The following is a 23705-nucleotide window of genomic DNA, read 5'->3' as shown; positions in this document are numbered from 1 at the left end:
CCTCACTACATGTTCAAACCTGCCTGCAAGCTGGCATGATGCTGCTGAGCATAGCTGATGCAGCTCATCAACCACATCTCACACAGCTTTTTGTCTGTTCAAACCCAGGAGCACAGTTAAACAGATGTAAGTACATTGATAATACTGTATGTGCTCTATTGAACCCATTTATTCAGTAATTCAAATCACTTATTCTAGTGTCAGACAGAATGATAAAACTTTAAAAAATGCAGATACACTGGTTTCCCGGTCCGATACAATATATGGTTCACAGCCTGGGGTTTTCATATCAGGATATTTGTGATTAAATGAATGGATAACCCTCATTCAGCCCTCGTAGACCATTTCTGCATCAGTTCCCATATGCAGTTTAGACAGTAGCTTTTTAATTGACTAAAATGGTTATGTATGTCAGAGTGACAGAAATTGAAGTACATCGGACCTTTTTAATTACAAAAAGTGTCTTCCCCTCTTCTCTCGAATATGTGTGTGTCAAAGAGCAATCAATCAATGCATTCCTTTCAAAGTGAAGATATAAAAAATGATGATACATGAAGCAAGATTTAGGAGAAAAAACAAAAATTATCTGAATCAACAACAGTTCAACAAATCTGATATTTTATTTGTGTTAAAAACAAAGATTCTAAGCAACATTTACACTAGAGAACAGTTCAACAGAAGAATAAGTGACCGTTTGTCATGGTGTTCAAGGGAATTAATTATAGCAGACAGTAGTTCTGTGAAAGTAGCAAGAAACAAAAAAAAGCTAAAACATGAATATCCTATGACCCATAAGAATTATCCTGTGACCGCCTGGGGTCCTGAACCCCAGGTTTAGCAGTGATGCCCTAAATGACAGCGCTATTGTCCTCTCAGCAGGGCTGCGACAGACACACAAAGGGATAAAGGCTGGTAATGACTCTGCTCTCTCGTTGGTCACTCAGCCTGCAAAGGTCACAGCTGACAGAAGCTTCCAGTGATGATCGTCTCTCATCTATAACCCCCCCATCCATCCATCCATCCATCCATCCATCCATCCATTTCTGTCTTCCTCAGAGAGCAGGACGAAGGGAGGAGAAGGTAAGGATGTGACAGAAAAGAAAGAAGTGGAAGGGGTAACATTTCTTGTTTGAATTATCTGCTAATTATCTCTTGAGAATCATCAAAATCAGCAGCAGTGGTCAGCAACGTAGTATTTCTAATGAGACAGTGAGAGACTGCCAGTGGGGTAGGATGGGGAGAAAGCTGGTGGTTAAATAGGGGCTGGTAGAATATTTATGTGACGGCCACAAAGACAAGCTGGGATGTGCTGGGATACAAAATCACTTTCACCAACACACCACCTGCAATTACAGTGCTTTAGATCACTTTCCACCAACCAACCCTTGATCACCTTCCCCACACCCCCACTCCATCCTTACCCTGTTCACACACTGTACAAATCTTCCCCTCTCTTAAATCAAATCATCTAATACACTGTAATTAGTAAAATAATAATTCCATTTTAAAATGTTCAACTCACGTGTGGTATGGGACCTTGAAGTGATTTTTCATGGCTGCTTTAGTAATTAAAATTGTTTATCTTTTAATATTTCATTTTAGCACAACGATCACAGCTCTATAGAATCTATATCAGCTGATCAGTCATTGCTCAACCCATGCTTCCTCCTCATCCTTCAGTTTGTGTGCATCCGTCACGCAGAATCACGCACTAGTGTTATGGCAGTATTTTTTTATTTAGAGCATCAGACCGATTTCCTCACGTCAGTGGATCCTTACTTCCACTCTGGGATATTATTTGGAAAGTTTCTTTATTTCTTGTAAATGATCTCCAGGTCGCTCTGTGCGCTCTGCGTGCCTGATGGCACTGTCACGTTCACTGCAGTGATTGATGATACACGCACAGTGTTAGAAGATATTAAAAGCTATTAATGAGTCGGCTTTGTAACTCCGCTGTTTAATCGATTCTAAACATAATTTTCTCTAATGTTTTATATATTTTTCAATTAAAGGGTTCGTGTGGAACAGATATGTCGCGTGAGCACAACTAAAGCTGTTGGTTTTAATATAAATGACGAAGCGGATAAATAATATCTTTATAGGCTGAAATTGCACTCTTGCTATTGAATCCAGTTTTAAGTTGCGTTTTTACGATACACTGTCGATCTTGGTAGTTATTAAGTATTTTTGTTAACTGATTGAAGGATTTTAGTCGTTGGATGTCTGGATCTTAAGTTATAATAAATATAAGATTACTTTAATACCACTGCTACAATCGTTTCTGTTGCACTTACTTTTCACTTTTGCCTCTATGTAGAGTTAGATAATCTTTTACTGTAGACTAACTTATTTTATGTTTATATACAGTGAGACAGAGTAAGTTTGAAATCAGAATAACTTATGAGTTGTTCAGGTAGCCTGGTCACAGCTTGACATATTGTTTTACAGTACATGTCCTTGACTTTGAAAGCTCCACCCCTCTCCAAGCTTCAATTAGAGCCCTCAGATCACTCTCTGTGTCTAACCCTATCTTTCCTCTCCTTCTCGTCCTATGATCCGTTTTCACTCTGAGCGCTTGTAAATACACCTATTTGACAGTTGTGTAAGGGTGATAGAGGGGCTGGGAGGTGTTGATGGATGTACTGAATAACTGTCAGGGTAATAACTGTGAAACGGTGGCATTGGCCTTTAGTAAATGTCCCATGAAGACTGTGATGAATCTGAATTATATATTTGATAATACAAGTCATTTGACAATCTCATTTCTTAAAAGAAAAAATCCATTAAGCATTCTTCTCAATTACGGAATGTTTTCAAGTGTTTTGAATTAAATGATAGTAGCTCTCAAGATTTGTTCATCTCGATTTCTATTTTACGAAACTCGATTGACATGATTGTAAAAAGTTCCATTTTAGCTTATTTTATTTGTGTCAAAATAAATTTTGTGTATTTATAAAACATAATATCTGAGTATTAATTAATGAAGAATGGATGAACACTATAAAGCTAAATCAGTTTTTTAGGTTCCAGTCCTCATCCTTTTCTTGTTAAAAACGACATGTCTTAGTAATTTTACCACCCCACTGACACCAGTGTGAACCCCAAATAATATACATACATAGGCTGCTGGGATCAACTGGAATGATTCCGTACATCATTTGGAGTTGATGAAATCAGTTAGAAATTCATATACATTTTTAAAAGCTTGAAGCTCCAATCATGAATTGAAAAATGTTGGATTGAATTGCTCAAAAGAAAACAATCTACATTAAAAATTGCTTTAAGGGGTTGGCATGCTTAGAGAAAAAAATGGTAGTACTGTAACAGCACCTTCTGTAAGTTGGGCCTTGCTTAATTTTTGGACACAAGCTGTATTATTGAGAAGGTTCTCCCAACTTTGAATGGAATGAAGGGCATAAAAAGTGCAGTCTAAAAGACTTTTAGAAATATTTTTAGCAAATGTACTTAATAAATAAAAAAAGAGAAAAATAATAATTAATGGAAATCAGAAAAAGTGAAATTAAATAATTTGCCAGATGTATTTATGTGCCCCTTAAGCCTTTAAACAGCATTGCCATCTTAGCAACCTAAATACTCACATTAATAATAAATAGTTGTTTTACCATCGTGTTAAATAATGATTTAATGACAACAAACCGTTGAAAATGTGTGTATTCCATGGAGCAGAGCGTAACATTCATTTCAACTGAGCCTCTTTCAATCAACCTGAGGGTGGGGGCTCTGACACTGTGCCACCCAGCAGACACCTTGTTAATAAGAAGCAACGTCCCATTGGTTGGTAACTAATTGGGTGTAGCAGAAAAGGCCTCAGAGACACCCAGACCTTATCAACTCATTATCATGTTCTTAGCTTGTTATTAGCTCGAAGCTTTTTTTTTCTAGCTCCTTATCCTGATGAATGACCAGTCAAACAATCAGTGGAACACTTTGGGTGTGTCTGTGTGTGTGTGTGCGTGTGTGCTTGTGAGAGAGAGAGAGAGAGAGAGAGAGAGAGAGAGAGAGAGAGAAACAGAGAGTGTTTGTGTTCCTAACTGTAGATATTGCAACTGTCTTTGAGTGGTTCTTAAGACCTCAATGCTGAGACTCACAGGAAATCCCTTGACTTGTCATGGTCAGTTCTACTCAGCCTGTGTAAAGGTTGTGTAATGTTCTTTGTGGCTCTGGATGATATGATATGATATGGCATTTGGAAAAGGGGAAAGTGGAAAAAATAAGACACCATCATGTTGCATCCTGGGAAATGTAGGATCCAGTTTCATTGGAGTCTGACCAATGTTTTGTTTATTTGTTTATTTGTTTATTTAGAAGGATCCCCATTAGCTCTACCCTAAGACAGAGCTACTTTTAGTGGGGTCCACATTTAAGACATACATACAGATGTCAAACATTTTGACAATGTATGACCTTGTATGAAAGTTTCTGCTGAACACAATGAAAAAGTGCAATTTTCTGAAAGAATTGTCTCTCTTCCTGTGACTGTGTCCAGAGTATTGTGTTTAGCTACATTCAGACATGCACTGAACTCTGGAGCCCCTCTGGAGTTTCTCCAGATGCCTCAACATGCTCCTCTTGTTCTGCTTATCAGGCATCTATAGGTAGGGTTGATCAAGTTCCACATCAAGAAGACATCATGAAAGGACTCATCTGTGATGTTATGGAAGATGACCAGGGGACAGTAGACAGTTATCCTCCTCTAGCTCTAACTTCCAATCATCTTGTCCAGGTTTCCTGATCCTCCTTCGTTGTAGGATGATGGCTGTCCTCACTATCACAGCCATTTTGTTTTGTGTGTACGTACGAGAATCTTATTGTTATCTTTCAGATACAAGAAAAAGCAGGGGTGGAAGTGAAGGCACACTTTATGAGAGCCTTTCCCACTTGTTGCTAGAACTGTAAGGAAGAGCTTACATCATCAGAGTTACATTATATATAAGCAGCCCCCCTGGATCTTCTCATGGCCTCCACTGCTTGACTTCCCTCAAATTGCTAAAAATAGTCTTGAAAGACAATCCTTGTAGCCTCAAAGTGTGCAGCTTTCATTAAATATTATTTCACTTACAATACTGTTTAAAAAACTGACATAATTCATGAGATTATCTCTACTGTTTAACATATTGATGGATCAGATTTAACCCTTGAGGCAAATGCAAAACAAGCAATCTGAATCATTGCCAGTTTTAAATAACAGAAAATATCTGTAGAATATTTCATAATTTTACAATTACACACAACAAAAAAGGGGGGGGGGGGGGGGTACGATTAAACATCATCACCCTAACCCTATCAAATTATTTTTCTGTGGATATAATTAACAGTTTTGCCCTGGTTGGTGATTGAATGGTATATTTTTTTGTATTTATATAGTGCTTTTCTAGTTGGGATGACCAATCAAACCACTTTAACAAACCGTTTTTCACCCATTCACACACACTTTCATACAGTGCAACTATGTGCAGCACTTTTTCTATGAGGGGCCATTCTGGATTCAGTATCTTTCCCAAAGACATGTCAGCATGCATATGAGGAAGATGGGGATGGAACCGCCAACCCTTTGATCACTGCTATCTGACAAAACAGAAATAAAAACAGTAAAACAATGTTAACTCTGTCATAATACAGTGTATGGTCACACAGATCTAAGTTCATCTGCACAAGATCCCGAACGTACTCGGTACATATATGGAAACATTTCCACAAGAATTCAATAGTTTCTGACTTAAAGCTCAAATTCTAACTTGTTTGAAGGAATTCTGAGATTCTGATTCACTATTAAAACACAACAAAGCTCAAATGAAAACCCCTAAGGTTTGTGACAATATATTGGGGGTATCCAGAGGGAGGTCTGCCACTGAGTGGAGCTGAATAGAATGGAGAGCAGTTTGTCCTGGTCGGTGCTAAGCCGCTTCAGTCCAGGTTAAGCGTGAGTAATCTGTATTGGCTCACTGGCCCCCAATGGGTCCTGGCCCCCACCCCCTGCCCTGTCCTCTCTACTTAATCTGCCCCTCACTCCCTGCCGTTCTGCCCCCTGCCCTGATCAGCACCTACCATCACCTCCACCTATATTATTGCCTGTGTTTTATTAATGAGAGCCACAGAGACTGCACAGACAAGGCCAGTAGGCACAGGGAGCACTTTGGTTTTCCCACAGAGGAAATTTTTTTTGTATAATTCCCCAAAAAACCAACCCAGTCTCATCAGAAAACGTTCAATGGCAACTGATGGAAACCCCTGCCTTATTCATTGTAGTATTAATGTGTTTGAATAAGTCAGGCCGCTGATTATCAGCTACGGATTAAAGTCAAACAGTTATTGCTATCCTCTGTGTTGATTTCTTTAATGTTAAGAATGTTTCTCATAAGACCTTATCAGATGCATTGTGAAACATCTGGGTCACCTAATTTTAGTGTAAACAAGAGGGTGAACTCTTGACTAATGACTAATTTTGCACTGAAACACAAACTTGATGTTACACATCTTAAACAATGATATGGGAGCCACTTAGACAACCAGACCTGTGTGCTTTGCTGTGACTATAAATGACTGGAACCTCAGATAAAGAAAGTTATTTTCTGACTTCCATAACTGAAGCATTCTCTACAGAATGTAATGTGCCCATTCTACTTCAGATCCATTGGATCATTGTTTGTTTATGTTGCTTAAAGAAGAGCATTCACTGCTTTAATGTAATCAGCATCTTATCTGCCAATATCATGGTGTAGAAGTGCAAGGAAATACCAATATGTTATGAACAATGTCATTTATTGTGCACAAACATTATATTAAGGCATCTGCTGGAAATGATATGATCAACAATTCTCATGCAAAAAATACTTTAAAAACTACACAAATAGTGTTTTGGAGAGGGGGGTTTCAGAGGGAGGGGGCGGCTATGGAGAAAGGTCTGTCAATCCAGGTCTGCTGCTTGGTGTGATGGAGACATGAGGTTAGCATCAGGAGCGGAGGCTGCAGGAGGGACCGTGGAGCTGAGGCACACCTGTACTGCTTCTCTTGAGAGAACTGAAGGACACACAAACAAACCATAGTGTTAAATTATGAAGATGGTTCCCTCTGATTTTTTTTTTTAAACATAAACGTCAGACAGGCCACTAAAAACTAAAAATGCTGAAGCTAACAGCTACCACACAGCAAGCTAATGCCTTCCTAAGGCTGCCAGGGAGTAGCATGAGTAGCATTGTAGCAAGAGAGTGTAGCTAATCACAGCCCTCACAGTTCTTCATCAGTGGAGAAGTACCTCGCCATGTTTTCATCTTCAGAGGAGTCATCTAAAGACTGTGCTGCTGTTCCAGAATATGTCAGGCCCGCTGCAGCCTGCTGGGCTTGAACTCTGAGCACGCAGAGTAGGCCCTCACGTCCCGTCTCAGTAAATGCATCAGTACTGCCTGAGAATATATGATAAAAGACAAAAACATCTCAATTGTGCGTTTGTGTGTATGTATACATACACACATACAAGGCTTTCTTTTCTACAGAAATATTTTTCTTGAGTTGATGACTCTGCCCATTGCCATCTAGAATGTGAAACCAAATATATTTTTTGGTGTACCCATACAAGATGTCCAATGTAACACCAATAAAATCCAATCTACTACACTACGGTTTTAATGCCTCTGCAATAGCGAGTCGCCGGAGGCATAACTGCATGTTTTCGGATTGTCTAACTTTGTATTTGTCTTAAAGTAAAAAGGTCAAGGCCACACTGACCTCATCTTATGGTTTCAGTTGTCAAGAGACACAGTGTCATTTATACGAGAGAAAATATGTAGAAATATGTAGACGGACACTGCACTGGTTAGCGGAGTCATACAACGCAGTGCGGTAATTCTAGTGTAGTTTTTTTGTAATAAATGGGTTATCTATTTTTACAATCCACAAAAAGTTATCTATACATTTGGTCACAGAATGTTACACAAATAAATTGGCATTAAAGTTGGCATCTTGCTGTCTCACCAGTCTGACGATGCAGCTGAAGCGTCCATCAATGGCTTTCTGCAGGTAATTTTGATTGTTTGTTTCTTTTGAGGAGGAGAATAACATGAATTCGTACCGATATCAGTTTACAATCAAACCTTTTTGTGTTGACCTTGTTTAAACAGAGTCAAAGGACATTGTACAACAATGACACACATTTTCCCACAGTACCTGTCGTTCACTACTGAACTTCTGACACCCATTACTGGACTGTGTCTTCCTGTAGAGTGGTGATGTTCTCAACGTTCTTTTCACAGTCTGTCAAAACAAAATTAGAGTTACAAATGTTAATGCCCCACAACCCATTGCAGATACGGTTGTATTTGCACACCACATCGGATCAAAACAAAACTGCAGTCTGTGAAACAAGCAGTTTTGGTAGATATAAGGGAAATGCTAATATTTCTGCATGAAACATATTCAGTCCCTTAAGCAAAATAACAATGATGGCAGGCCGCAACCTCGATGCCTTCGTCTACTTTGCTTACAGACTAGTTTGCGGAGTCTCGTGCTGCCGCCCACTGACCGATACATCATCGCTCTTTTCTGAAACTAATGAAGGCAAATTCACACATGTAGACAGAAATAAACAGTATAAATTAAAAGGTGTAAATATTGCTAACATTATGTTTGATGGGGGTCATCATTATACATAACAGAGGAAAACTTTGCACATGTATTCCTTAAATTTACTTGCCTTCCTGTGAAAAAAGTTGTTTTTTCCCAGTTAAACAATCACAGCAGGGAAGCATGATTGATCAAAATTCTTTCAGTGTGATATTAACTTGTATTTCAGCAAGCGCACTTTGGGGATTTAATAAAAATGTATATTTGGCAAATTATATAAAATGGTTTTTCTGGTATATAACTTAAAAGTACCTCTTTAATGGTAGGATCATTTCTCTCCCTCATCTTCCTCGTGGTACATGGATGATGGTAGTGGGCTCAACCCGGCTACTCTTTCTCTCCAGGCTGCCCTTCCTGCTCTTCATCAAGCAAAACAAACTGTTCGGTCCAAGTTGTTGACGTTAATGAAACTCCTGTAGCTTCACTTTGATCCTCCTTGATTAAAAAACAGAACATAGCAATTGTTTTATAAAATGAATCGCAACTCCATAACATGAAAACATTGTCATATTGCATACTATACATTAAACCAAATTGATCTGATATTGTGGAGTAATGGTAGACAAATACACTCCATATTAATCTAAAGCATTCATAAATCAAATTCATGTTTATATTTATATTGTAGCGTCCCTCAATGATGAGCTAAGCGTCTTGAACTGGTTTCATCAACCATGTATTCACCTCCCAGGTAGCACAGGCTACCGTGGGCTGAAGCATGTGGCTAACAATGGCGTATTAGCTGATGAACAGCGTCCATAGTGTGGATTGACGGACTCTCTCCGCACTCGGACTGTAAACCTAGATCGTAACGATCTTTAAAAACAATAAACTACTTACCTGACAGAAGGAAGATGACATCGTGGTCTTCCAAGCGCTCCGTGTTTATGACGCAGCCCCGAGTTAAAGGACTGGTTGTTTACAAATAGGGTTTTTACGACAGCCACACGTCATGTCCGCTCGCGCACTCGGTCCGGTCGCGCGTTCGGGCCGGCCTCGGTATGAACAGACTCGCAGGTTCCTTCTCATTAGAGATGTAATCTAGCCTCAAATATTACTATTATATAACATGAATAACATTCACGATCACTGAAGGACACCACGCAGGGACTGTGATTTAAACACCACGCTGCGCCGTGGTGGCATGGCAACCATCATAGCAACGATAAAAACATGCGTGATAACTATTAAAATATTTATCATAAGCACGAACTGGCTGAAGACTGTGGAAGCAAAGAGCACATTTCTCGCTAGAAATGGTGTCAGAATGTATTTTTATGCCCAAACTAAGTTACAAAATTATATTTTTATCTGAAAAAACAAGGAATCTCCGCCATGTTTTCCTCTCCGCAGACGGGAGCTTGAGAGTCACGTGACGTGAGAACACGCCAATGCAAAACAATGGGAGGACTAAATGTTACCATCTCACAATCTGAGAGGCCAGATTGTGAGATGGTAACGTCGGTCCAAGTGGACCAACGTTGCCATTGAACGTTTTCTGATGAGACTGGGTTGAAAAAACATATATATTTAAAATATTAAAAATAAGTGTCCAAAAAAATCGCTCCATTTCCTTAAGAGCACAGTAAAACACAAAGTATAAATTTAGGTCTCTGAGGAATCTTTTTAAATATCCTTTTTTCTGGAGCACCATCTTATCACCATCTTATCATTTATCAAAAGTAGTAGTAGTAGTAGTAGTAGTGAAATAGTCACACACTCAGTCCCCAAAATGATAAATTTACAGCATGAAGGGCAGGTATCAAGCTTTCATCAACATGCCACTGCGACAGTTTCATGTAATCCCATATATGTTAGCATTTATTGTACAACATCTTTTTTTCCTTCAGACTTTGATTTTAGATTAATGATTTAATTTTCCAAAAAGCCCTCACTGATGGAACATTAATAATAATGAACCATAAACATTATAATTCTCTTCTCTTTTAATGATGACAATTGTAAGAACAAATAATTATTGGATTAACCAGTGTCAGTTGGGTAGAGAATGACCTTTGCCTTCAATTAGGGTTTTAATAGCAAAATACAAATTCTGCTAAATATTCTGATGGCTTACATATATATAGGAGGATACATTTATCTAGAACTTCACCCGTCTTGTCAAAGTTCTTTACAGTACAAATCCCACACATTCATACAGTGGACATACACTAATAATAATAATAATGATAATAATAATAATAATATATTTGTGTATCACTCTTTTTTAAACAACATGTTTCAGTACAGTATAAGATAATTAAAATGAATCGAATTCACAGGGAGATGAGAGCTGCATAAAGAAACAGAAAATTTCAAGAAGGGTTTTAAGAGTGAGTTGATCTTGTTTATTTTCAGCATGTAATTCATTTCACAGTTTGGAGGCCTGGACTGAAAGAGCATGACCAGACTTCAGACTTTTGAAATGGTCAGAAGCCACTATCAACTGATGTGAAATGTTGCTAAGGCTCATAGAGAGTTATTAAATCCTTGATACACATTTTTCAATCAATACAAACAGTTACAGAAAACCATTAGTTATTTATACAAACAAAGAGGGTATACAGAGAGTTGTACATAAATGTGAACAACCCTGTGTAAATCCTCAGGTGGTACAGATGTTACATATTCTGTGTATAAAGGTGCGTTGAATTTGTGGCTGCTGAGGGCTGTGCAGTTACAAGAGGAGGAGAAGGACTGACAGGCAAATCGGAGATGAGTCCACTGCCACATGTTGATGTGTGGAAAGCTGGAGGCCTCACTCAAGTCGAGGTGGCGACAATTCTCCTCTGACATTCAAACAGTATAAAAGCTTTGACAGGAGCAGCTTTTCAGAAGTGACCTGGTGGCAGAGAGCTAATGTTCTGTCATTAGGTGCTCCTCTTCTACATGTGCTGTCATAATGAAGTGAAGCACAAGAGGACAGCAGACCTGACAGCCCATGCTCCCCCAGCTACACAGGACCAGAGAAGAGAAGATGAAAAGAGAAGTGAAGGAAGTGTCAGAGTAAAGACATCTTCATCTGTCTTAATAGTGTTCTGGCATTTTGTTTTTCTTAAGCTTTGGTTTTAATTCCCCCCCTTTTAGCACAGCAAGCACATCTTGAAAAAGGAGCTTGAAATCCAGGGACATTTGGAGAAATGAATTACATTGATAATTTTATTACAAAAACAAGTATTATCACACTAATATTAATCAATCTTGCACTTGTTTCCTGCCCCTAAATGTTGCATGATATGGAAGCTATTGATTTAAAGTACTGGCTCCAGTTAATTCTGATTCAACCACTTCTCATGAGTATCATAATCAGCAGGTTTCCTTCATATCAGACCTCCATCGTTCAACACATCTTGTCATGGATCAATGAGAAGAGGTGATATCACTGAAGATGGAGCATTCCAGTGGGTTTCTGCACCAGACTCAGATTGAAAAATTCTTCATTCCAGTTATTGTGAATTGCCGAAGCAGAGGATCCTGGGTTATTCTTCCTCAGTCTGGTAACAGTTTGTATAAATATGTAAATCTTCAAAATACATGCATGACACTGCTCCTCTTGTTTGACTGCTTCCACACATGGCTATGACTCTCGTCGTCGTATTTTGGGTGAATGAAACCATTACAATTAAAATTTATGCTAGAAGCAGCAATGGTTGGGCCCTTGGAGTCCATGCACGTCAGGGTTGATGCTATTGCAGTGTATTTGCTGGAGGTTGATTGACATGGCATTGCATTATGCCTTTGCACAGTTAAATGTTACATCCTGTATAGGTGGGCATACTGTTGATAGTAGGTGGTTGAATTTTGGCATGTAAATGTCACAACAGGTCATCAAACATGTTAAGTCATGTGCGGATTGGACAATGTATAGTCCCATTAGTGGAACTTCCTGTTTCATGGCGCTATGACCACAGGCATGCGGTTTCAGGAAAACGTACAATTAGCACAACTTTTACCAATGAAACATTGATGTTATGAAGTATAAACTTTAACGAGCACAAACACAACTTGACGTTTGAGCAAATTAAGAATGGACTCTCAAATTTCAACGTCCTATTACAGAGCAAAACTTCCCAATTCCACGTAAATTTGTTATGTATTTTGCTTGTTCTTCCCAAAGGAAGTTGATATGATTATTCTTGAGGATGAGGTCCTTAAAGTACAATTCCTGTAATTAGCAAAAAACTTTTTTTTAATTAAAATCAACAACGCAGAGTATGGGTCCAAGACCCTTTTTTTAAGTGTACAGCAGCTGCCGACAACAACCCCGCCGCCTCAACATAAAAATGACAACCGGTTTTGCCAACATTCACTTTATCAGAAGTGCATTTTTAACAGTAATGTACATTTTCAACCTTTTTTAAGTCATGGCACATTTTTTACATTTACAAAATCCTGGGGTACGCCACCAACCAAAATGACACTATGGCCTAACACAGTACATATAATACATACAGTAAGTAATATAGTTTCTAAATGTATTAAAAAGCACTATTTTAAATTATTTCAGCCCTTTATTACTGTTGAATCAGATTTATGAAACAATCTTTGATTTAACTAAACTCTATTTAACGAAGACATATTATGCCAATTTTATCACAGTTGATATGGTTCATTGGGGTCCTAATGAAATGTCTGTAACATATTTTGGTCAAAATACCACACGGACCATTTAAAACAGGACCTTTTTACCCTGTCTAAAACAGCCCTCCTCAGATTGACCTGTTTCGAGTGCCAATAGTAACTCCCTCCGTTTACCCGCTGTTACGCCCCCTGGTGGCTCGGAGTGGAACATAACATAAATGCAACAGGTCTGGAGAAGTGAGGGTGCAATCACACAGAAACCATTACACGATAAAAGGCAAAGAAAGTATTTATTTAAACAAAGCAACACAGGGATCAACAAGGACTCTCAGTGGCACCAAAGAAAATAACACAAAACACCCACCCCCCCTTTACAGGTGCTTAGCACCCAAAAGTACAGCGGGTGGTGCTCACTCTAACCTGGGGTATTAACAAGAAGTAAACCTACGTGTGTGTTATATGTAGACTCCGGAGTATCTTACCTGTCCTCGTTGTCCCTGTGCGCACAACAAACAAACATTGACGAAGACAAAGACAAAACAAAAGTAGGCGGCTAACAACTCAAATAATAAAGGCAAAACTAAATCAAGGCACCAGCAAATATCTCATCTCAGCTCAACCAAACAAAACCCAACCCAACAGCGCTCTGCCACAGCTCCCTCCACAAAGCGTCTCTCCCTCTAACAAAAAACCAAGGACTATTTAAAGGGGAACGGTTGATTGTTGATCTGGACCAGGTGTGGTGATTGTATTGTTGGCACCAGCTGAGATGAGCGGCCATGATGCTTCTTCCTCTGGCCACTCAGACGCATCCTGCCCGAGAGCTCCCCCTTCCGGTCCCTGCAGGCATCACCAGTCACCCAGGAGGAGAAGACAAAAAAAAACACAAAACAGAACACAATACATGTACACATACAGGACATAAAGAACATGGTTCTTAACACCCGCGCTTCTTTGAATTTCTTCACTATGACATTCAGAGCACTGGGCAGAAATCACATCGTGTCAACACCCACCGTGGGCCTTCGCGATGCTTTGTTTTAATTAAACAGTTGGATTCGCCTGGTCCGCACCCGTTCTCAGTCAGCTGCTAGGCGCCAGCCGAGGTGCACCGCCGGAGGGGGCCACCCGCGCTAACGGAGGGTTCCCCCAGCGGGCGCCGTAGCTGAGGTGATCCGCGAGAAGGTCCCGACACGCGTCCAGAGTCGCTGCCGCCGACCGTCGTACCCGGTCCCCTCCAACGGCCCGCCTTCCGCTCCGGTGATGGACACCACCCCGCGGTCCAAGAGAAAGAAAACCCCCGCACCAGCGACGCCGTGAGACGCCGAGGACGAGGACCTCCCCCCCCAAAACGTTGAGGTGTGCCGCACACCGAGCCTCCGGCGGCCTGGAGAGGAGGGCGACGTGGCAACTGCTTTTTCAGTGAAGTAAACTCCTCTGTGTGCTCTCAGGATACTGTAAAGACTGTTAAGAAAGGAATACCGTAAATGCGACTAAATCCGACTAAAAGTGACCAATATAGATGATAGTGGTCTTCCCCTTGCTCTTCAGGTGAGTCCATGCTTTGACTGTGCATAGCCATCTCCTTACGACTTGTCGCCCCGCCCTATCAAGCACGTTTAATCCCCTGAAAATGTGATCAATTGTAAAAACCAAACATCATCTTTGGCATGTTGCCACAGTAACAGCATTTAATAAATCACACAACATTCACTAGGTCAATAGGTCTTACACTCTTTGCTGACTCAGCCAAGTGTTCGCCATTACACTAGCTTTATTTCTTAACTCTCTGCTCAGTGGCTCAGTATTTAGTACTTGTTGTGGAAATCACTTAACACTTTAATTCTATACAGAGTGTGTCTGTGTGTACACTAGTACACAACACAGACTGAAGTCGGAGATAACTGCTGCTTCACTGACTGCTCATTGTGTTCTTTACATGTTTGCTTTGTTTCTATGTTAACCACGTTAGTCATAATGAAAAGAAGCAGACTGGGCGGAAAGAACAGGGTTTGGCCCCAGGCATGAGTGGCTCCTTATGGCCGCTCATCCAGCAGGAGCCTCCACACAAGCTGCCAATGCTCTGCTATAATTTCTGTATGGCAAGTCCAGAAACAATGCAATACCAAGGTTTTCAAACATAGTAACAAGCTAATGCTAACACAAGAAGCCCTAATTGTACAGAATGCAGTTTAAACAGACCCTCTGCAGGGACATATATCTACTCTCCTGACAAATAAAGTTATAACCTCCATAAAATAAATCTGAAATATAGTGGATGGTCACACCTGCTTCATGTTGGTTTGATGGCCAACAAAAATTAACAGAGCAGTTATGATTATTGGCCATTCTGTATCCTCAGCACAACATCCACAGATCATCACTTACCATTCTACTTCACAGGTGGATGGGCCACACAGTGGGGCTGTTGCTCTGCTGCTCAGGATCTGACCTGTTGTACTTTAGAGGTGGTCCATGCTAAACTGGGCCCAGTTTCTCAAAAGGAGCCCAGGTTCTGCAGCAGTGCAGCTAAAATGGATGGCAGGCAATAATTATTTCAAATTACCTCAGTGTTTGGTATAACTATGTAGTTTATCACGGATATAAATATAAATATATGTGTACTCTGATATGGTAAATGGTAAATGGTCTCTATATAGCGGTTGTCTGTTTTGGTGACCTCTCAAAACGCCTCACTGTACAGTTTTGTTAGTTTTAGTTATTATAATTACCCAATGATACAATGCATCGATTAGCATAATTTTTTCTATGAGGGGCCGTTCGGGGCTCAACAATTTCCCCAAGGAAACTTCAGCATGCAGATGGGATAGACTGGGATCAAGCCACAGACTTTCTGTTTGGAGGATGACCGCTCTACCCCTCAGCCACAGCCGCCTGTCATGTGATGATCCCAATATTCTGAAAAATCGAACTGAGCTAATTGTTAATCATCCCTCAGTAAAAACTCAGTATGTACTTTTAGTTTGATGGTGCTTTTCTGTTATTGCAAAAAAGAATTAAATTAAATAAAAAAATATAATGATTCACAGTTATTCATGATCTAATCATAACCTAATGAAAAGCTATCATCTTACCATCTCAGCGCTCGACAGCTCCTACAGTGACAGACTGAAATAAATATGGAAGGAAAGGTATCAAAGGTCGTTACTTTCTGCTCCCACTGTTTTATCTCATCTTATCTCATCTTAAATTGTCTTATTTTATGATTAGTTATAAACAGTCTGTTCCTTTCTGCTCAACTCATGTACAACATAATTTAAGATCTACTTAATAGTGTCAGTAATTATCAGGCCATTGCTTATTCCTTCCTCTCTGATATTGAAATGTCTCAAGCTGAACCAATCTACTGACAACTTTTTAAAAATAGTTTAAATGTGCATTAGCAAGATAATGATAATGATGGTGTGCCTGCATTTATGTGTGTGTGTGTGTGTGTGTGTGTGTGTGTGAGTGTGTGTGTGTGTGTGTAGCTCGGTGACAACACTGGAGGGAACTGTTATGACATGCCTGTTGCTATAGAAACCCAAGAGTGGTGGTGTCTGTCAGGAAACACTTGTATGCCCTCAGGGGAATGCACACAGATTTGTTTTTAATAGTACACTTGTATGTGTGTGTGTGTATGTGTGTGTGTGTGTGTGTGTGTGTGTGTGTGTGTGTGTGTGTGTGTGTGTGTGTGTGTGAGTGTGTCTCTGTGAGTTTGTGTTTGTGTGTGTGTTTGGCAGGTTTAAACAGTCTCTTGGGCTCTCTTTGTGTGTCAGTTTAGTCCCCAGGGGCCACAGGAAAACAACTGTACTCGCTAGCTAAATGATGACAAACACTGTCTGGGAGACTGAATGTGTGTGTGTGTGTGTGTGTGTGTGTGTGTGATCGTGTGTGTGAGAAACTGATTTCCGCAGCTGGACTTGTGCCAGTCCTCCCAATTAGTTATCGGTGTTTCCTCTGAGGAGTCAATTTCTAAAAGTTCTGGAAAAAAATACTACTTTGTTAACAACATTATTGTTGTTATATTCTATTACTGACATCAAACAGGGATCATACATGACAGTTGTAACAGAGAGTTAAAAATAGAGCAGTCATGAGTACATAAGATTAAAGTACAGGTGCAGAGCAGTGGGAAAGTTTAGGTTGTTTGTGCGTTCTTCAATGTCACCAAAAACATTTCTATACTTCCACTCTGCTTTGCTAAATCAGCTACAGAGGAAACAGCCCGACAGCCATGTTAGCGCAGCTTGGTTTCAGTGATAGTAAAGTAGGTGGGTTGGCCCCTTGGTTGACACACTGAAATATCCAACAACGAATGGTCCCTAGAGGATGGTGATTCCCTAACTTTTTAAGGCCTTTAGCATTTAGTTAGTCATCTCAGAAGGAGATATCAGCAATCCTGACAACAACAAAAAAAAAACCTGCATGAATATAAAAGTGTGAGGTTTTGTTGAACCAGAGATGAAATATTTGTCACGGGAGCTTCTTCAATAATTTTTCCGCCTATAAAGCAGTTTGTGGTCAAACTCTTCCTTCACAGACATGTCAGATTCCTGGGGCATTGAGACCAGTAATTATCCCCGATCGCACAAGGTCTGCAGGTTATACTGGTCCTGTTTGAGGAGGCTTTATTTAGACACTTAATCAGCTGAGGCCCTGCTGTAGCCTTTTTGTTGGGGGTCAGTCTTTTAAGTATCCAGGGTGGGCTAGATGTCTTCATCACCTTTGTGCAGCTAGCTGTCTATTGAACTGAGTTGTTGTCTTCAGTGAAAGCCTCTTACTGGACCATGATCAGCACAGCAGTTGTATTGGAGCGCTAGATGCTCTCTACAGTTGTTTATTGTTTGGTCTCCACATAGCTAGCGAGCAGCCAAAGCCTCTTATGCTTCCAAAGGAGCCTGTGAGTACGAGTACATAATGGTTGAGTGGCCTCTCTTCACATGAGTAAAGCCTCTTATTAGAGCTCCTCCTCAGCTTCAACTCAGAAAGGACACATTACCTGATACTTCGACCCTCAGAAAGCTGCTCACTTGTCATGAATACATGTCATACTTGATGACATAAATTGTGAATGTGATTTAAACATACAATCATTTTGTTTTGTATTTCTATTTCACTTTATTTTATTTGCATTGATTTTGTAATTAAGCTGTATAGTTGTGTAAGGCCAGTGATTAAATACACACAACTTAAACTATTCACAAATTATCAATACACTTTTTTATAATTTTTTTAATGACGCTTTGTTATAATCTAATCTTGGTGGTGTTATTGTTCTGCTCCATCATATATCTAAGTTATTATCAAAGTTCATAACTGGCATCACCCTAACCGTGACCCTGATGAAATTACTTTCAATTTCCACAGGCTGTGGCTGAGGGGTAGAGAGGTCGTCCTCAAACCTGAAGGTTGGCAGTTCGATCCCCAGTCTGACCCATCTGCATGCCGAAGTGTCTTTGGGCAAGAGGCTGAACCCTGAATGGCCCCCTTAGAATAACAAAGTGCTGCGATTAGATGCACTGTATGAATGTGTGTGTGAATAGGTGAATGTAAAACTTTACTGTAAAGCGCTTTGAGTGGTCATCAAGACTAGAAAAGCGCTATAGAAATACAAAACCATTTACCATTTATATCTTAGTGATACAGCTACGTTTGTATTGTCCAACCTTGACAGGGCTCTTTTAAGTAACTAAAGCTTTTCCATTCTTGTTGACATTTGTTCACCTGAATTATAGAGAAAGTGTTTTATGCCTGCCTATATTAACAGTAGTGTTGCACTGGCACATCTGTGTTTCCGAAAGCACAGTAATTCAGAGCTTACAGGATTAATTTGGGTAAACGTTCATACCCTTTGTTGTGCAGCAGTTTTACACTGGCTCGACTTTTGATGTGATGACGGGAGACCAATATTTAAAAAAAAATTAACTCATGCAGTTAAACATTGATAAACATTATCCTTGCCACAGCACATAATTGTATGAAATATTGAAAGGGCCCATATTGTTTAAAATACATTTTCTGGGCTTTTACTATCCGTAATTACTTGAAGGGGGTCAGTAAGTACCCTCAAAGTATGAAAACATACCACCCCTCCACACCAAAAGCGACACCAAGCAGACTTGTTGCTGAGCTAGCAGCTTGTTAGACACCACCGGCTAAGCACAACAAAGAACACTGAAGAAACAGGACTCTGTAACTTACCGTCCAGAAACATCCTGTTGTAACCGACTGTAAATATGTGGCTGGTCTTCTATAGCTGTATCCAAACATAAAAACGTGACTTTCAGCTGTTTTTACCAGAGTGAATTCGCTAGAATGAGACGTTGATAGGCCTAGTCGCGTTTCACTCAAAGTGCAGTCAGGTAATCCAAGACATGGAAATACACATTGCAGCAGTTTTATCGACTTTAAACCACTGATATATCATCTTAGGTGTACCGATACCTCAAATTAAATCCCAGAAAGGTATAAAATATGGGCCCTTTAAATCATCAGGGAACATTCTGGATGGGGAAATAATTTAAAATGATATTTGAAACACATTAATTGAAGAAAACCATTATATCTGGATTCATTAATGACAAAATATGTTGATTGACCGTGGCCCACTTTTCGATACATCGCTCCTGACTTTTTCTCTTGCTGAATGTGTGACAGTCATTCCTGCAGTTCCAAAATTTGGTGAGAAAGGATTTTGATGATTTTTAATCTTTAGTGCACCCACTCTCCTCCTGGATAAATCCCCTCCATTTTGTAAATGAAGACTCCATCACAGTAATGAAGCTTAAAGTGTAATTGTGGCTTTTCTCTCTCTCTCTCTCTCTCTCTCTCTCTCTCTCTCTCTCTCTCTCTGTCTGCATGTGGTGCAGTTATCCTGTTATCCAGATAAACACTCATTTCTGTTCTTGGTTCATAGCTGAGCCAACCTCTATATGTATGTGCTAGTGGTAGTAGATGTACTAGTGATTCATCTCAGTTTCTTCAGTGCTGTTTGGTTGAGATGTGTGTATGAGACACTTTTCATTGAAACCACAAGACTTTTAGTTTGGGTGTAATGAATCAAGTGGATAAATACAAATGGTCTCTACCTTACATATGCTTCAGACAAATGCATTGCTGTTATCGCATATGCTGGTTATTCATAACATATTATGCTATATTACATTATTCTATGCTACTTATTTAAATTATTTCACAATATGTTATCAACAGTTTTTATTTAAATGTGTCATTTATATACTCCATATATATGCATCCCCACATTTATTTTATTCCTCTTATTGTTGTTTTTACTGTTGATTGGTTTATTTCATCTTATTTTTTGTATTATATTAATTGCCAGAATTGATTTGCCTTATTCCTTAAATGTCATAATCCTTGTATAATCATGTAAAGCACTTTAATTTGAGAAGTGCTGCATGAATAAACTTTATTATTATTACTATTATTATAATATGATATAATGCAATATAACAGATTTTGTCTTTGAAACACATATTTACCAATATAAGTTGCGCTACTGTGAATAATGTAGGTAAAATATGATGGAAATAAAACAGTGGCTTAACAAACAAGTGGGATGGCAACTGACCACTGCAGACAGGACCCTGGTGCAGGACCATAATTCATGTGCTTTCCTGTTATTTTCTTAGGGGCCATTTGGTAAGATCAAACTATGCTCCTGTCTGACCAGGAGAGCGTTATAAGAAATTGCAGGGTGTGAATAGTTTCCTCATTTTGGACTGTCTAAAATCTTAATATCCTGTTGTAACTCTACTCAACGTGTCAAACTGCAGATTGCATTATTAAACTGGAGTATTAAAAAAGAAAAAAGAAATAGTGGGCTAATGCTCGGTTTAGCGGTTTATTTTGTGTTGAATTGGTGACCCACTCTGCCCTTTTCCTTGAGAGTTGTGTATGTGTGTCTCCTTTAAACGACTTGGTAATTACAAGCTCTGTCAAAGTGTGCATTCTTCTATTCAGAGCTCAGGAAAGGACAGTAAACAGTGGCACACGTTATTTGGGGTAAATGTTGATCCAAGGCAAAGTTAGTCATTCTAAGAACATCCAGAGACAACCAAAATACTCCAGTTAGCAGCACTGACACCCATTTAGTTTGTTAAGTCAGCGTTAAGCTCCCGTCGCTATGAGTCAAGCTGAACTCTTGACTGAATGTCCCAACTGGAATTCACTCCATTCTGTCACTCATTCATCCACAGCAGCAACAAGCTGAGCCCACAACGCTGAGGGCTTCAGGTGGTGAATCCGAGCTTCTGAATGGTCTCATAGACCTGCTCTGCGGTTGTATTTAGATCTGCTGCAGCTGTATTGAGATGCACTGAGCCGTATTAAGACGTAGGTGCAGAGTTTTGAGGCTGCATTGAGAAGCACTGAGGTTGAAGTGAGATGTTTTGAGCCATATATAAATTGTACTGAAGCCGTATTGAAGCTGTATTGAGATGTATCAGAGCACAGCTAATTGAAGCTGAGAAGCAGAGAATGTCGTGCTTTGTAGCTAGACGGGATTGTCCGTGCCGCAGCAGCATGGCATTGTGGTCTAAAGGGATCCTCCATGCTATTGTGGCGTAAGGAGATTGTCCACAGTCAAAGGTAAGAAAAGGAGAAAAGCCACTAAGAGAAGGAGCACTCGAGCTGCCAGAGGTGATGTAAGTCTGCTAGCCTGTGTGTTGTCTGTCTGAATTCTCTGTCCCAATAGGAGGGCCAGGCACAGATTAAATGTGTCCAGTGTGTGGCCCAGTGCAGCCTCGCTGTGTGATGTGTGGCCTGGGCCAGTCTATCTATTTGATACGTGGATCAGTTTGACCTCCACATTTGATGTGCAGAGCAGCCTGACCTTTTTTTGTCTTCAATGAAAAGCTTCTAATACTCAGAGCAAAGACAAGGCTCAGCTCATGAGCTGGTGCAACACACCAAACCTCTGCACCATAGTCATACTCCATGGCCTTTTGGTTATCATTCCATTGGGCAGAGGGGAAATGTGACTTTCCTGCAGGCACATTTAAGTTTTGATATCGTGGCTACTTTAAGAATGTCGCATTCATTTTATACTAATAACCTGGTAAGTGGATATTAAGTTTTGATTTATTTTTGTCACATCATTGTCAACACAGTCCAGTTTTCTCTTAAATACCCTCCAGCAGAGTTGGACTGAAACAACAATTTGATATCGTCCCAGGCTTATTTGTTTAGTTTGAAAAAGTGTCAATTTCGCCACTGCATTCAACTGGGAGTTAAACTCTCCAGTTTAAATATTTTGGACTAATAGGATAAGTCTTGCTGATCCAAACGAGCCGTCTGCCACTGACTTTTACTCAGTTTTGTGCATAATCCAGAGTAACAGAGGTGCAGTTTCTAAAAAGAATCCCAGGGTATTTGAAAGTATCAACACTTTTTTCATTTGAATTTTATTCATAAACAAATACTGCTGCTCGCCCAACACCACTGACAACACATGCTGACATTTCTTCAGTTTCACATTTACAATTTGGCAGACGGACTACAAACTAAACTAAATACAGACAGAAATGAACACCAGCGAGAGAGAATGTTGTAGTTTTATAATATATACAATTTATAGGAAACACAAAATAAAGATGACAGCATATACTGATGACGGTAAATGAAATGAGACATGTAGCCATGAAGTATATCTTCTACCAAACTGATCATGAATGATTTACAAAATTACCAGGCTGGAGGAGAGAAGACTCAAAGTGTCTCCACTATTAATTTTTTTTTTTTTTTTTATTTAAACTGCGATGAGTGTAGTGTTGAAAGACACAATCGACATGAATTATGTTGTGTATGTGTATTGTATACAATAACAGAATAACATAACTTTTCGGATATGCGTGTGTGAATATTTGCCTTTAGTATGCACACATTATTACTGTGCGGACACTGTGTTTACATTTCACATGTATATGATTTAAAATAATACCCCCAAAGACCAGCTTTAGTACAAGCTTTATCAAGGGATTCCAGCTAGAGCAGAGGGAGTAAAATAAGCTGGGACTAAAGGTCCAACCAGTAAACAATGTGGGAGATCCATGGATAGGGCCGTGCTAAATAAAAAATGAAGATATCAAATACCATGTATTTTACATGCCCATGTATGCATGTGATATGTGCCGCATCTGTGAGGAAAAATTAATTATGTGTACAGGTAAATGTTATTGTGGATCTGGAACTGCATCAGCTAAGGCAAATGGTTTCATTTATTTCAATGTGAAGTGTTAAGGTACGGGACATTGAATGAGTGAATAATTGCTTTGATAGGATACCTCCATTGATTGAATAATTCTCTACTGACAGTTGACAAGCTTCCATTGTGGTCCCAACCTGCAGGTCCTTTGTATAGTTGTTATCAGAGGCTGCAAGACAGCAGCTCTCATCACAATAAGAGTTTATTTATTAAGGTCTGTGTGTCCATGGGTCTCTGTGGGAAAAAAAATCCCCCACTT

The 23705-nt window shown here is 39.6% G+C and overlaps 1 long non-coding RNA gene across 3 annotated transcripts; it reads right to left on the bottom strand.

The window, feature by feature from the left end:
* Window positions 1-6847: 6847 nt before the first annotated feature.
* On the bottom strand, window positions 6848-9594 carry LOC128444712 (uncharacterized). 3 transcript variants are annotated; one of them, XR_008339179.1, is made up of 6 exons: window positions 9478-9594; window positions 8890-9072; window positions 8182-8268; window positions 7990-8054; window positions 7274-7421; window positions 6850-7038 (listed from the first exon to the last, which is right to left on the bottom strand). It is a non-coding gene; the product is annotated as an uncharacterized LOC128444712 (long non-coding RNA). The 3 variants fall into 3 exon arrangements; XR_008339178.1 differs by having other exon boundaries at window positions 6848-7038; window positions 7990-8268; XR_008339180.1 differs by lacking the exon at window positions 7990-8054 and having other exon boundaries at window positions 6851-7038.
* Window positions 9595-23705: the final 14111 nt, after the last annotated feature.

This window comes from Pleuronectes platessa, chromosome 7 (genome assembly GCF_947347685.1).
Source record: "Pleuronectes platessa chromosome 7, fPlePla1.1, whole genome shotgun sequence".
In the NCBI taxonomy this organism is placed as follows: Eukaryota; Metazoa; Chordata; class Actinopteri; order Pleuronectiformes; family Pleuronectidae; genus Pleuronectes; species Pleuronectes platessa.
Note: the sequence above shows the minus strand (reverse complement) of the source record. Positions and strands in the feature narration are given on the sequence as shown.